The 10,774-nt window shown below is 37.3% G+C and overlaps 1 long non-coding RNA gene across 1 annotated transcript; it reads left to right on the top strand.

The window, feature by feature from the left end:
* Window positions 1-2,457: 2,457 nt before the first annotated feature.
* LOC135275096 (uncharacterized) lies at window positions 2,458-7,505 on the top strand. Its single transcript, XR_010342800.1, has 5 exons — window positions 2,458-2,791; window positions 4,125-4,321; window positions 5,204-5,286; window positions 5,429-5,491; window positions 7,415-7,505. It is a non-coding gene; the product is annotated as an uncharacterized LOC135275096 (long non-coding RNA).
* The last annotated feature ends 3,269 nt before the right edge of the window (window positions 7,506-10,774 follow it).

Here is a 10,774-nt window from a genome sequence, read left to right as displayed (position 1 = left end):
TAAAAAAGTGACACTTAAAGTTGAGAGCTGTTAGCAGAAGTAGGAGGAAGCCAGGCAACTACAGATAATTTCTTCTAACTTATTCTAACTCCTCCCATGCAGGGATTATTCTGGTCTTGGCTGAGAGACTTCTCTTCCTAATGTTCTGCGATCATCCTGGCTGGCTTCAACATCCACGCCGAAAGCCCAACCAACACCCAAACTTTCATTTCACCATCTCCTCCGCACCAGTGACCTTTGCCTGTTTTCTCTAGGAAAACATGGACATGTCAATGGCAAACTTCCTTTTTCAGCCAAAACATATTTATTAGGATTTATGTAATTGAATTCTCTGAATATTTAACTATGTTTATTTTCCTTCTCAGGCCCCTAGAATTAACTTTTCTGATTTTTCTTATACTATAATGTTTCTTCATCCCAGAAACCCCGTTTTTGAGGGGAGAGGATTTCTTACTTCTTTGCCCAGTTCTTAAATGTTGCTCATCTTTAGAAGTCTATGATACTTCCTCCACCTCACCCGACATATTTTACAGGGAATGGATCAATAGTGCTCTACATGCTGACGTCTTTCAAATATTTATTTTTGCTGAGATTTTTCCCTTGAATTGTCGACCTCTAATTATATAAACGGCTTGGATATTTCACTTGCACATATCAATGGTGCCTTAGAGACAATTTATTTAACTTGAACTCATAATCTTCTTCCCTTCCCAACTTTTTTAGGCCTTATTTTACATCCTGAATTGTTCCCTTTCTTTGAATGATATTACTATTGACCTTGTGGTTCAATTCAGAAATGTATAAACGTTTCTTCCACCACACACATGGAATTAATCATCAAGTTCTCCCAGACCTCTCCTATTAATATATCTAGAGGTCAGCCGCTTCTCAGCAGTCCTGGAACTGCTCTTTTAGTTTTTGGGTAACCACCCCTTGCTGTCAGTTTTACGTCATTCTATTTGTAATAGGTCCATTTTTTTCCCCATTTATTCCTTGCCTTTCTTGTAAGATTATTACAGTCACCATAACATTAACCTCGGCCTTGGCAAATTGGCTATCTTTGGTTGCTGTAAAGAGAATTGGTATATATGGTTTTAAAGTAGAAACTTGCTATCCCATAACTTAGCCATGGTGTTACCTTTTTATTGTTAGGTAAAACATAGACATGGAAAACAAAATATAGTAAGTGTGTGACTAAGGAAAAAAATGTTTGTAAACATACCCAGATCAAGAAATAGAATTAGACTAGGGACTTCAGGCCATGAGAAGGTGGCTGTCTGCAAGCCAGGAAGAAAGATCTCACCAGAAACCAATTGTGCTGGCAGTTTAAAATCATGGACTTTGAGCCTCCAGAACTGTGAGAAAATAAATTTCTGTTGTTTAAGACATCCAGACTGGGCATTCAGTTATGGCAGCCCAAGCAGATTGACACACACGGGCATGTAACCAAAGTAGACTGTATTAGAATATAGGGACATTGAGGGAGATACATTGACTCTGTTTTTCTGAACCAACCAGCTTTAAGAATCAAACTCTGGAGTTGCCAGAAGCCACTATTCCGGGTACACAGAAAAATCTGCTAATATACAATAAATATATCAAAGGTGAGGGATGGTGATGAGTGGGCGAGGGAGGGGAGAAGAAGGAAAGGCAAAGACAGAAGCAGATTCATTGTTTGAAATTCTGGATGCAGTCATGGCAGAAGCCACAATGCCCACTGGGTTTCTCAGCTACGTGGAGGCAATAAATCCCCTTCCCTTCTCTGTTTCCTTCTCTAAATCTGATGATTCTTTCTTCTGATACGTAATGATTCTGTTTTAACCAGGTCTTCCTCATATACCCTCAATAAGAACATGAAGGCTGCAAATGAGCTCACAAGAGCAAGAGCGGCAGGCAGCTATTTGGGAAGGGTGGGTAAGCAGGCTTCATAACATGCCCTCACATGGTATTTAGGGTTACTGAAACAAGGAGAGAGAATGGTGAGTGTGTACAAAGAAAGCAAAGATTCAACTAGGATCAGATTTTATGTCTATAAAAGATCAATTCTGGTACTTCTTCAAATACATATCAGAATAATTTATTTAAATTACTTGAAACCCACTTCTTTGAGTTTTGTTATTAAAAAGAAAAAGCTCCTTTGTCAGCATTTTTTACGCCATTAATAACCTTCCATACCCTGTTACACTCTTCCTTGGTAAAGGCTACTAAATAATTGCTTTATTTGCATATTTTTACCATGTCTACCTCATTATGGATATTCAATGCATCCTTATTAATAGCATCAGTATCAAAAAAGAGAGAAAAATCATATAATTTACCAATGACAAAACAAATTTACAAAGACCTGTGGTAATTTCCTTTTAATTCCTAAGTGAAAGCACTGACTTTGAGACAGTGAATATGGTTTTTAGACTTCTACAAGAGACAAGAAATTATAAAATCCACAGACAAATTATTGCTACTGCACTCGCTAACATTTAATCTGTTTTGACTATATGCCTCTCATGATTTTAAGAGCTTTAAGTATTTTAATTCATTCAGTTCTTACAACATTATGAGTCATATATTACTATTTACCAAAGAGGAAACTGAGGCACAGAAAGCCCAAGCTCTTGCACAAGATCAGAAGGGGGTCTAACTAGAATTTGATCCTCAGCAGCCTGAAAACCAGTTATTTTACCTACTACACAGGGAAGCCTTCCAAATATAATCAAGTGTATCCACTTTATTTTACAACTAAAGAAATGAAGCCTGGGTGAGGATAAAGGACTGAAAAAGATCATGTGTTTAGGCAATGATTGAACTATGACAGAAACTCCCAATCTCCAGATTTCCAATTCAGAACTCTTCCTTCTCTGCCTATAATAAAGTTCTCCAAATCAAAAATATATAATGACTTCAATCATCTAGGGACCTAACATTTCCTACTATTTAAAGTGACTTTGTAATGTTTAAGTTGACTAGTCTGAACTTAATTTTCTAGAATTCCCTTTCGGGTATGTTTCTGTTTAGGGTGGACCACAAAGACATTCTTCTATGAGATGTGGAGAAAGGAAACAAAATGGGCACCACGTTGTCGCTCATATATGTTACTGCTGATCTTTCAGCTGACCTCATTGGCGTGAGGCTATAGCTGGGCCTGAGACTGCTCCATATTTTATTAGCTTGACCTTCAGCTTCTTTGATTCTTGGGCCAAGTGCGTGTGTTTAACTTTATGATGAAAAACTTCAACTACTTTATATCACCCATGCCAAAAATTTCAGGGGCAGTGAGAATATATACAGGTTTCAGTGTAAATTCTCACTGGGCTCCAGCCTATGCTTGTAGTTTCCAGCCAGCTCTAAATCTCCTTGACTTTACATGTCTTTCATGCCTGACTTCCCAGACACTCCAGTCATTACATAATGGGCTCATGAATAAAGTGGCCATCATGGCAGGAATCAAGGTTATCCATGGTGTCACCAACATAAATTTTCTTTCACCCATGCCAATATAGCTACAGCCAGTGCTGAGTGCCCCTTTTGCCAAAATCAGAAACAAATACCATTCCTGCAATATGGCCCCATTTCCTGAATGATCAACAGCCAGCTGTTGTCAGGTTGATTATATTGGGCCACTTTTGTCATTGAAGGCACTGCACTTGGCTTTCACTGGTCAAGCTATCAATCTGGATACAGATTTGCCTTCTTACTTGCAGTGCATCTCAAAACTGTCCACACATTTACAGGATATCTTATTCACCGTATTCCACATAGCATCATTTCTGACCAAGAAACTCATTTCACAGCAAATAAAGTGCAGCAATATATCCAAACCCATGGAATTTACTGGTCGAATCATATACTCTATTGTGCTGAAGCAGCTAGCTTGATGGACTAATGAAAAGGCCCTTTGAAGTCTTGCTCATGACAGCATCTAGATGGCAACATAGTGCAGGGCTAGAAAAAGTCTCCTCCAGGATAAAATACGTGCATTAAATCAGCGTATGGTATATGATGTTGTTTCTCTAATAACTAGGATTTACACATCTAGGAACCAAGGGGTAGAATAAGAATGGTGCTTCTCAACATTATCCCTAGCAATCCAATAACTAGATTTTTGTCTTCCAACCTCACAAGTTCAGTTTCTGCTGGTCTAGACTTCTGGGTTCCAAAAGAAGAATGGTTCTCCCAGGAGACATGACGGTGATTCCATTGAAGAGGAAGTTGAGACTTCCACCTGGCCACTCTGGGCTCCTTGTGCCTCTGAATCAACAGGCAAAGAACAGATTTACAGATCCTAACCACCCAGGAGAAATTAGGTGGCCACTATACAAAGAGAGTAAGAGGAGCATTTCTATGATGCAGAAGATCCCCCAGAATGTTTGTTAGTATTCCCAGGTCCTGTGATTAAAGTAGATGGAAAACTATAGCAGCCTAATTCAGGAAGACTCACTAAGGACCCAGATATTTCAGTAAGTGAGAACTGTGTCACTGCACCATATTGCCCAGTTGAATGGCTAGCTGAGTTCAAAGAAAATATGAAATGAATAGAGGAAGAAGGTAGCAATAAACACCAGTTATGACCACATGACCAATTACAGAAACAAGTCTAGAATAGTGTGAGTACTTATTTCTTATTTTGATATGACTATGTTTGCATTTATGTTAAGCAATTATCTTCTTTTTCTTCCCCCCTTTCATCTTATCAAATGTAATATATATTAATAGCAATTAAATGTATATCTGAATCTTGAAATCATAAGATATCCAAATTGGAGCATGAATTAAGAGAATAATAAATATCATCCAAAAACAAAAACAAAAACAAAAAAGCAGACATTGTGTTCTACTAAAAAGAAAAAAGGAGCCTGTTTTCAGATGTACTTTGAAGAGACAGATCATGTTGGGTGGAAGTTTGACTTTGTCATGATTGCTCTTGTAGACTAAGTATGATTTAAGATGTTTATGAGTGCCAAATTGATAAGGAGTGGACTGTGCTGGCTCTGCAATATATCAGTTTGGCTGTACTGGGTTACATTTCCCAGAACACCGTTCCCTGTGTATCTCCACTTAGGCTGGGCCAAGAGAGATTCTTGCAGGTGATTTAGTGGGTGGAAGTAAAGTAACAACTATTTTGTATCTTGCACATATTTTTGTCATTCTGGTTACTTAAATTATCACTGTGAGGCATGAGGTGGACCTATACCTAGTGAACCTTTAGCTTTTCTGACTCTGGGGCCTGGTGTTTGTGTTTAACTCCATGGTGAAGAGACTCATCTTCTGACGGACTCCTATACCATCAAGGTCAGAGGCAACAAGGAGTGGCATGCATTTCAGTTCATTGTTCGGTGGCTCCAACTTGTATATGTGAGTTCTAGATTGCTTTTTATTTCTCCCACTTTACAGTCATCTTTCCTTTCCAACTACCCTCCTTGTGGACTGCAAGCTCCAGCATCACAAGCAAAGACAAGAACCTTGCAGAAAGAACTAACTCCCACAATTGTACAGGGTAAAATCCATGTAACAAACATTATAGATCTATCTGTGGATCTCCTAATGCTTTTGATTCTCTGATTAAATTCTGGATAGAAATGGACTATAACTAAATTACATTCAGTTAAATATCTTTAATGAATTATTTTTATAAAATTGCTAGTATTAAAGGAAACAAAAATATTAGTTACTGGGCCACCATGATTATATTCTACTACCTCTACATGGTCTCAGTTTGTCAACACAGATCTACTTACTAAAAAGCACTGTTGCCAAGTGCAGTGGCTCATGCTTGTAACCCCAGCACTTTGGGAGGCTGAGGCGGGCAGATCATGAGGTCATGAGTTTGAGACCAACTCGGGCAACATGGTGAAACCCTGTCTCTACTAAAAACACAAAATATTAGCCGGGCATGGTGGTGCATGCCTGTAATTCCAGCTACTTGGGAGACTAAGGCAGGAGAATTGCTTGAATCTGGGAGGTGGAGGTTGCAGTGAGCCAAGATCACACCACTGCACTGTAGACTGGGTGACAGAGTAAGACTCCATCTCAAAAATAAATAAATAAAAATAAAATAAATTTTAAAAAGGAAAAGCATTGTTAAAATTGCCAATTACTTAAATTTCCTTAAACCACTTTAGTAAATACATCTAAACACATACTCATATGTAAACATACCTCTAATGACATTGTCACTATTTTAGCTGCAGATGTTTCATAATAAAATCTCCTTTTCTGTGTTCAAGGCAATTATATAAAATAAACATTATTATTAAGCCCATTTCAGAGATTGAGGAAACTGAGGCTTAGAATTAATTCTCTCTCCAAATCAGATAGCAAGTAAGTGATAGGATACATTGATACAGAATATGTAATTCCATATACTATCCATTTGTGTTCAAAATCCTACATTGGTATTTTCAGAGTAAATGAGTTTTGCTGTGAAAATTAAGTACATTGCACAGAGCCTTGAGTTTATAGATCTTCAATATGTATGCTTGGAAAACTTTAGTTGTTGATATTACGATTATCATTATTAATGTTTTCATCTGACAGCTCTTGGCATGACTGTCCTATAATTAACTTTAGGTGTCTTGTCATGTCTATCCTGTAGTCCTGTAAACACGGCACTCCGGGGGCAGCAAATGTGTAGCAGATTACTTACTTAGATTTAGGCTGGCTGGGCTCAGCCATTTGCCAATCATATGCTGCTGATAAAATTAAGTGTTAAAAGCTTTGGTTCCCTCACCTGTAATCTGAGTGTATTAGTAATGGTTACCTTATATGCTATTGTTTAAGTTTCATTCTAAGAGCAAAGGTAAGCCACTAAAGTGTTTTAAAAAGGAGAACTCCTGTTTACTCTTTAAAAAGATTGCTCTATCTTTTACGTAAAGAATGGATGATGGAGGCAAAAGTGAAGATGAGAAAAGTAATTAGCAGGATACAACATATTCAAGGGAGAAGTGGTCTTATCCTTGACTCAGATGATGTCATTAGAGTGCCGGTTTAGTGGTAGAGCACACAGGACTTAAACTTAAATGAAGAATAAGAGAGAGAAGCGAAGACAGATCTCCAGGTTTCTGAATTGAGCAGTGAGGTCAATGAAGTTGCTATAAACTGAGATGGTAAAGACTAGAAAAGGTGCACCTTTTGGCAGTGGTGATGATGATGGTGAGAGTGGTACACAAAAAGAAAACTTTCTCACTCATTGGCTATCACTCTCTAGGGCACGAATTTCATTTCTATGCTTTATTTTTTATGAGCATCTATATTTTTCAAGTTGGGAGTCTAGCAGAATAGGTTGGTAAATAAAATATTATGGGAGGACCATTTTAATAGATGCTCATATATTTACAGAAAGATTCCTTTTTTATTAGTTATCTATCTTTTAAAACACCTTACTGATATTGCTCTCTAATTTATTATTAATTTCTTTCAGGATCTAAATGGAAATATTTCTGCAGTGAACCAGTTCTATTGTTTTAAATATCACTCTTATTAAAGAGAGCTTTGACACTTTTCTATGTGAAGACATGATTCACACTCTGTTTTAATTTTACTTTTTTTGGCCTCCATTTGAGTTGCTGCCCAAATTCTAGGCTATGGTACCTATTACTCTCTCCTAGGAATTTTCTCACCACCAGCCACTCCTGCAAAACCTGCCAGATGCCCTAAAACATGACAATACTTGTGTTACTCCTATACTTGTAAATACAATGACTCTGTTGCTTCCAGAAAAATGTCTGTATTCCTTCATATATTTCAGAAACACGAAGCAGTTTAGTATGAAAATAATATATAGAAATCGGCAGAAAAATTAGACTGAAAATAAAGTCCATAGACCTTTTTTTACATATCTCTGAGCCAAAAATCAGAAAATATACATGACTTGAGAAATGTAACATTAAGAAAGAGGTCATAGGGATAAAACGTGAAATATCATAGTATCTTAAAAAATCCAGATGTAAGTTTACTTTAGTTCTTAGCATGTGTTTGATCATGGCATTTAGCTCTTAAATAACTATTGGTTTATCGTTTCCTTGATGGGACTGTGAGCATTTTAATGCCAAGGACTATGATATTTAATTTTATGTACACTATTTTTGGATATAATAGATGCTCATGAAGGATTTGTTGACAGGATGAGGCACAGATTGACACCTGATAGCATTAGAAGTTTACATATTCAATTACTACTGCTGACATGTCAGTAGCATGAAACAGCTTGTAATTGCCAAGATGATGTTATTATTTGCCATTTGCTAAATGGAGCACTAGCTTGGCTTAGAATCTCTTGCACTGTTTTCTGTAGGGTGATGGGAACATGTGGAGTTTGTCAGCTAGCATGGATGAATTTGTTATTGGATATAACCCTTCCTGGGTCATTCAGTTGTAGGTTAAAAAGAAAAATGACCATAATGCTGGTGAGAGGTATATTCATTTGGCAGCCCTCATATTGAACTCAATGTACTGAAAGCAAAGGCTGCAGGCAATAGCCTTGACTCCAAGCTTCCAGGGAAACCTTTACCCCACTGCTCCTTGCTCCTGACCTAATATCCATCTTAGGAGGTGAAGCAGGGGTTCATGTCCCTGGCTCCTTCAAACTTGGAATTATAGCCCAACTCCCAGGCCGGCTGTCAATTACTGCCAATTTACAGGGCTAAGAGAAAATGCTTTATGGCCTCTTAGAAGCAAAGGAAGAAGAAAAGGAGAAAAAATGAAGTGAATATGAGCTTGGGAAATGCTATTAATATACACGTTTTGCTTTGCATTTAGTGAATATTCTAAAGCTCTCTGACTTGTAGAAATCTGTTATCCCACAAATAGCTAAAGGAAAAATACTCAAGGGCATTTGGTGCTCACATTCTAGTTTGCAGGTAAACTGCAACATCCCTCAAAATGAAAGCTGCACACAAACAAGTCTCAAACTTTAGTGTCTGTTAGATTCGTCTGGAGGGCTTGCTAAAGCACAGATGATTGCGTTACCCACCCCAGAGTTTCTAACTCAGTAGCCCTGGTATAGGGTGTGACCATTTGCATTTCAAACAAGCTCCCAGGTGAGGCTGATGTCATTGGTCAGGGGACCACAAATTTGGGAACCATTGCCATAAACATTACTGTGAGGTATTTTGTACATCAGTTGATATAAACACTGCAAATGTACTTTAACCTGTATAAGAAAGCAAGAACCAAAAACTATGTGTTGTATCCAGTAAATGGAAAGTGTGTTACAAGAACTGAATCCATAGGGTAGAACTGCCTTTTCAGTGCCCACACGTATTCTAGAAGAAAATGAGGAGGAGTAAGATGATAAGCATGCCTGACATTAAAGAAAAGCTTATTCGTGCCTAATGCAATGGAGAATTTATTTAAGAACAATTCAGGAACATGGCAGTCTGACCCCTTCAGTAAGTCAAGTTCATGAAGTCCTTAGCTGTTGGCTGAATACGTGCAAATAAGGTACAATAGATGGTAATAGAGGCAGAGGTCATGTGAAATGGTGACACACCTTCTACCATTCTCAGAGATAAAGGACAAAGTTTTTGCCCTAACCTTTCCCTAAGTTTCTTATTAGTTCTTTCCTGCATATCCATTTTCCCACTTGGAGCAACTAATCCTGTTCTTCTGTAGCTATGAGTTATTTGGATAATTAACCTGATTTTAAAATGTTATATACTTGAAGAAGAAGATACTGTAGTTTATACCAATTGCTCTCAACTGGGAAATTTTTGCACCCCCCCTCACCCTGGGACATCTGGCAATGTCTGATGACATTTTTGATTGTTACAGCTGGGGAGATGCTACTGTAATTTAGTGAGTAGAGGCCAGGGATGCTGCTTCGCATCCTATAGTGTGCAGGACAGACCTACAGCAAAGATTTATCCAGCTCAAAATGCCAATAGTGCAAAAATTGAGAAATCGTGGTTTACACTCAGGAAATAAATGGACTGAAGAAAATCGTCCCTTCACACCTTTCTTTCTGTGTTGTCTCCAATGTGAAAGAAATGTTATTAGACTATAGCATAGGATCAAATCCCTCCAGAAATGTGTTTTCATGCTGTTCCAACTTCGTGCTTATTGACCAGGCATCTTGCAGCCTTACTCATGAAATGAATATATTAGAATATTAAATTAAATTCCCACTTACAACAGAGTATATTTTACCTATTTCTTTTGTTTTATTCTTTTTCATAGGTATTGTTATCAAATACAAAAAGCTCCAAATGGCTTTTTTCTATCCCATTAGTGGTGATACTGATGGCTGTCCTACTGATGGTGCTGCTACTAATGACAGTCAAAAATCCACAAAAGCAACCTTTCCAATTTTACTCAAGCTATTCGAGTTTACTTGTCTTTTGTAATAAAGTTGGCATATTAAAAAAATTATAAACACAAATTGCTCAAATGAAAGGATTTTGAATAGACTTCTCAACAGAGGGTGTTTTTTTCCCACATGCTTCAGTGACAGTGATTCTTTTTATCAGTCAAAGTAAAAGTAAATCAATATTTATGTCATCCAAGAAATCTGACTAATGCTAGGAATTACTGAATAGGCAATTACATTTCAAATGCAAAATTTAACAAAATAGTGGTATAATGCAGGAAGCAAATGAAGTAGCAATACAGTAAAACCAAGTGCATTTCAAAGAGCTCATTGATTTGAAGCTTTTCCACAATCCGTTTTCAAAACCTTCTTTTGATATTCATAAATTCAAATTAAATAATAGAATTAATGAAAGAAATAAAAAAGTCTTCAAGATAGGATCTTTCAACATAATATTCTTGAGTAGTTTATGAC

The sequence above is a fragment of the Aotus nancymaae genome, unplaced genomic scaffold (genome assembly GCF_030222135.1).
Source record: "Aotus nancymaae isolate 86718 unplaced genomic scaffold, 86718_ANA_hifiasm-v0.15.2.pri h1tg000015l_0, whole genome shotgun sequence".
NCBI classification, from domain to species: domain Eukaryota; kingdom Metazoa; phylum Chordata; class Mammalia; order Primates; family Aotidae; genus Aotus; species Aotus nancymaae.
Note: the sequence above shows the minus strand (reverse complement) of the source record. Positions and strands in the feature narration are given on the sequence as shown.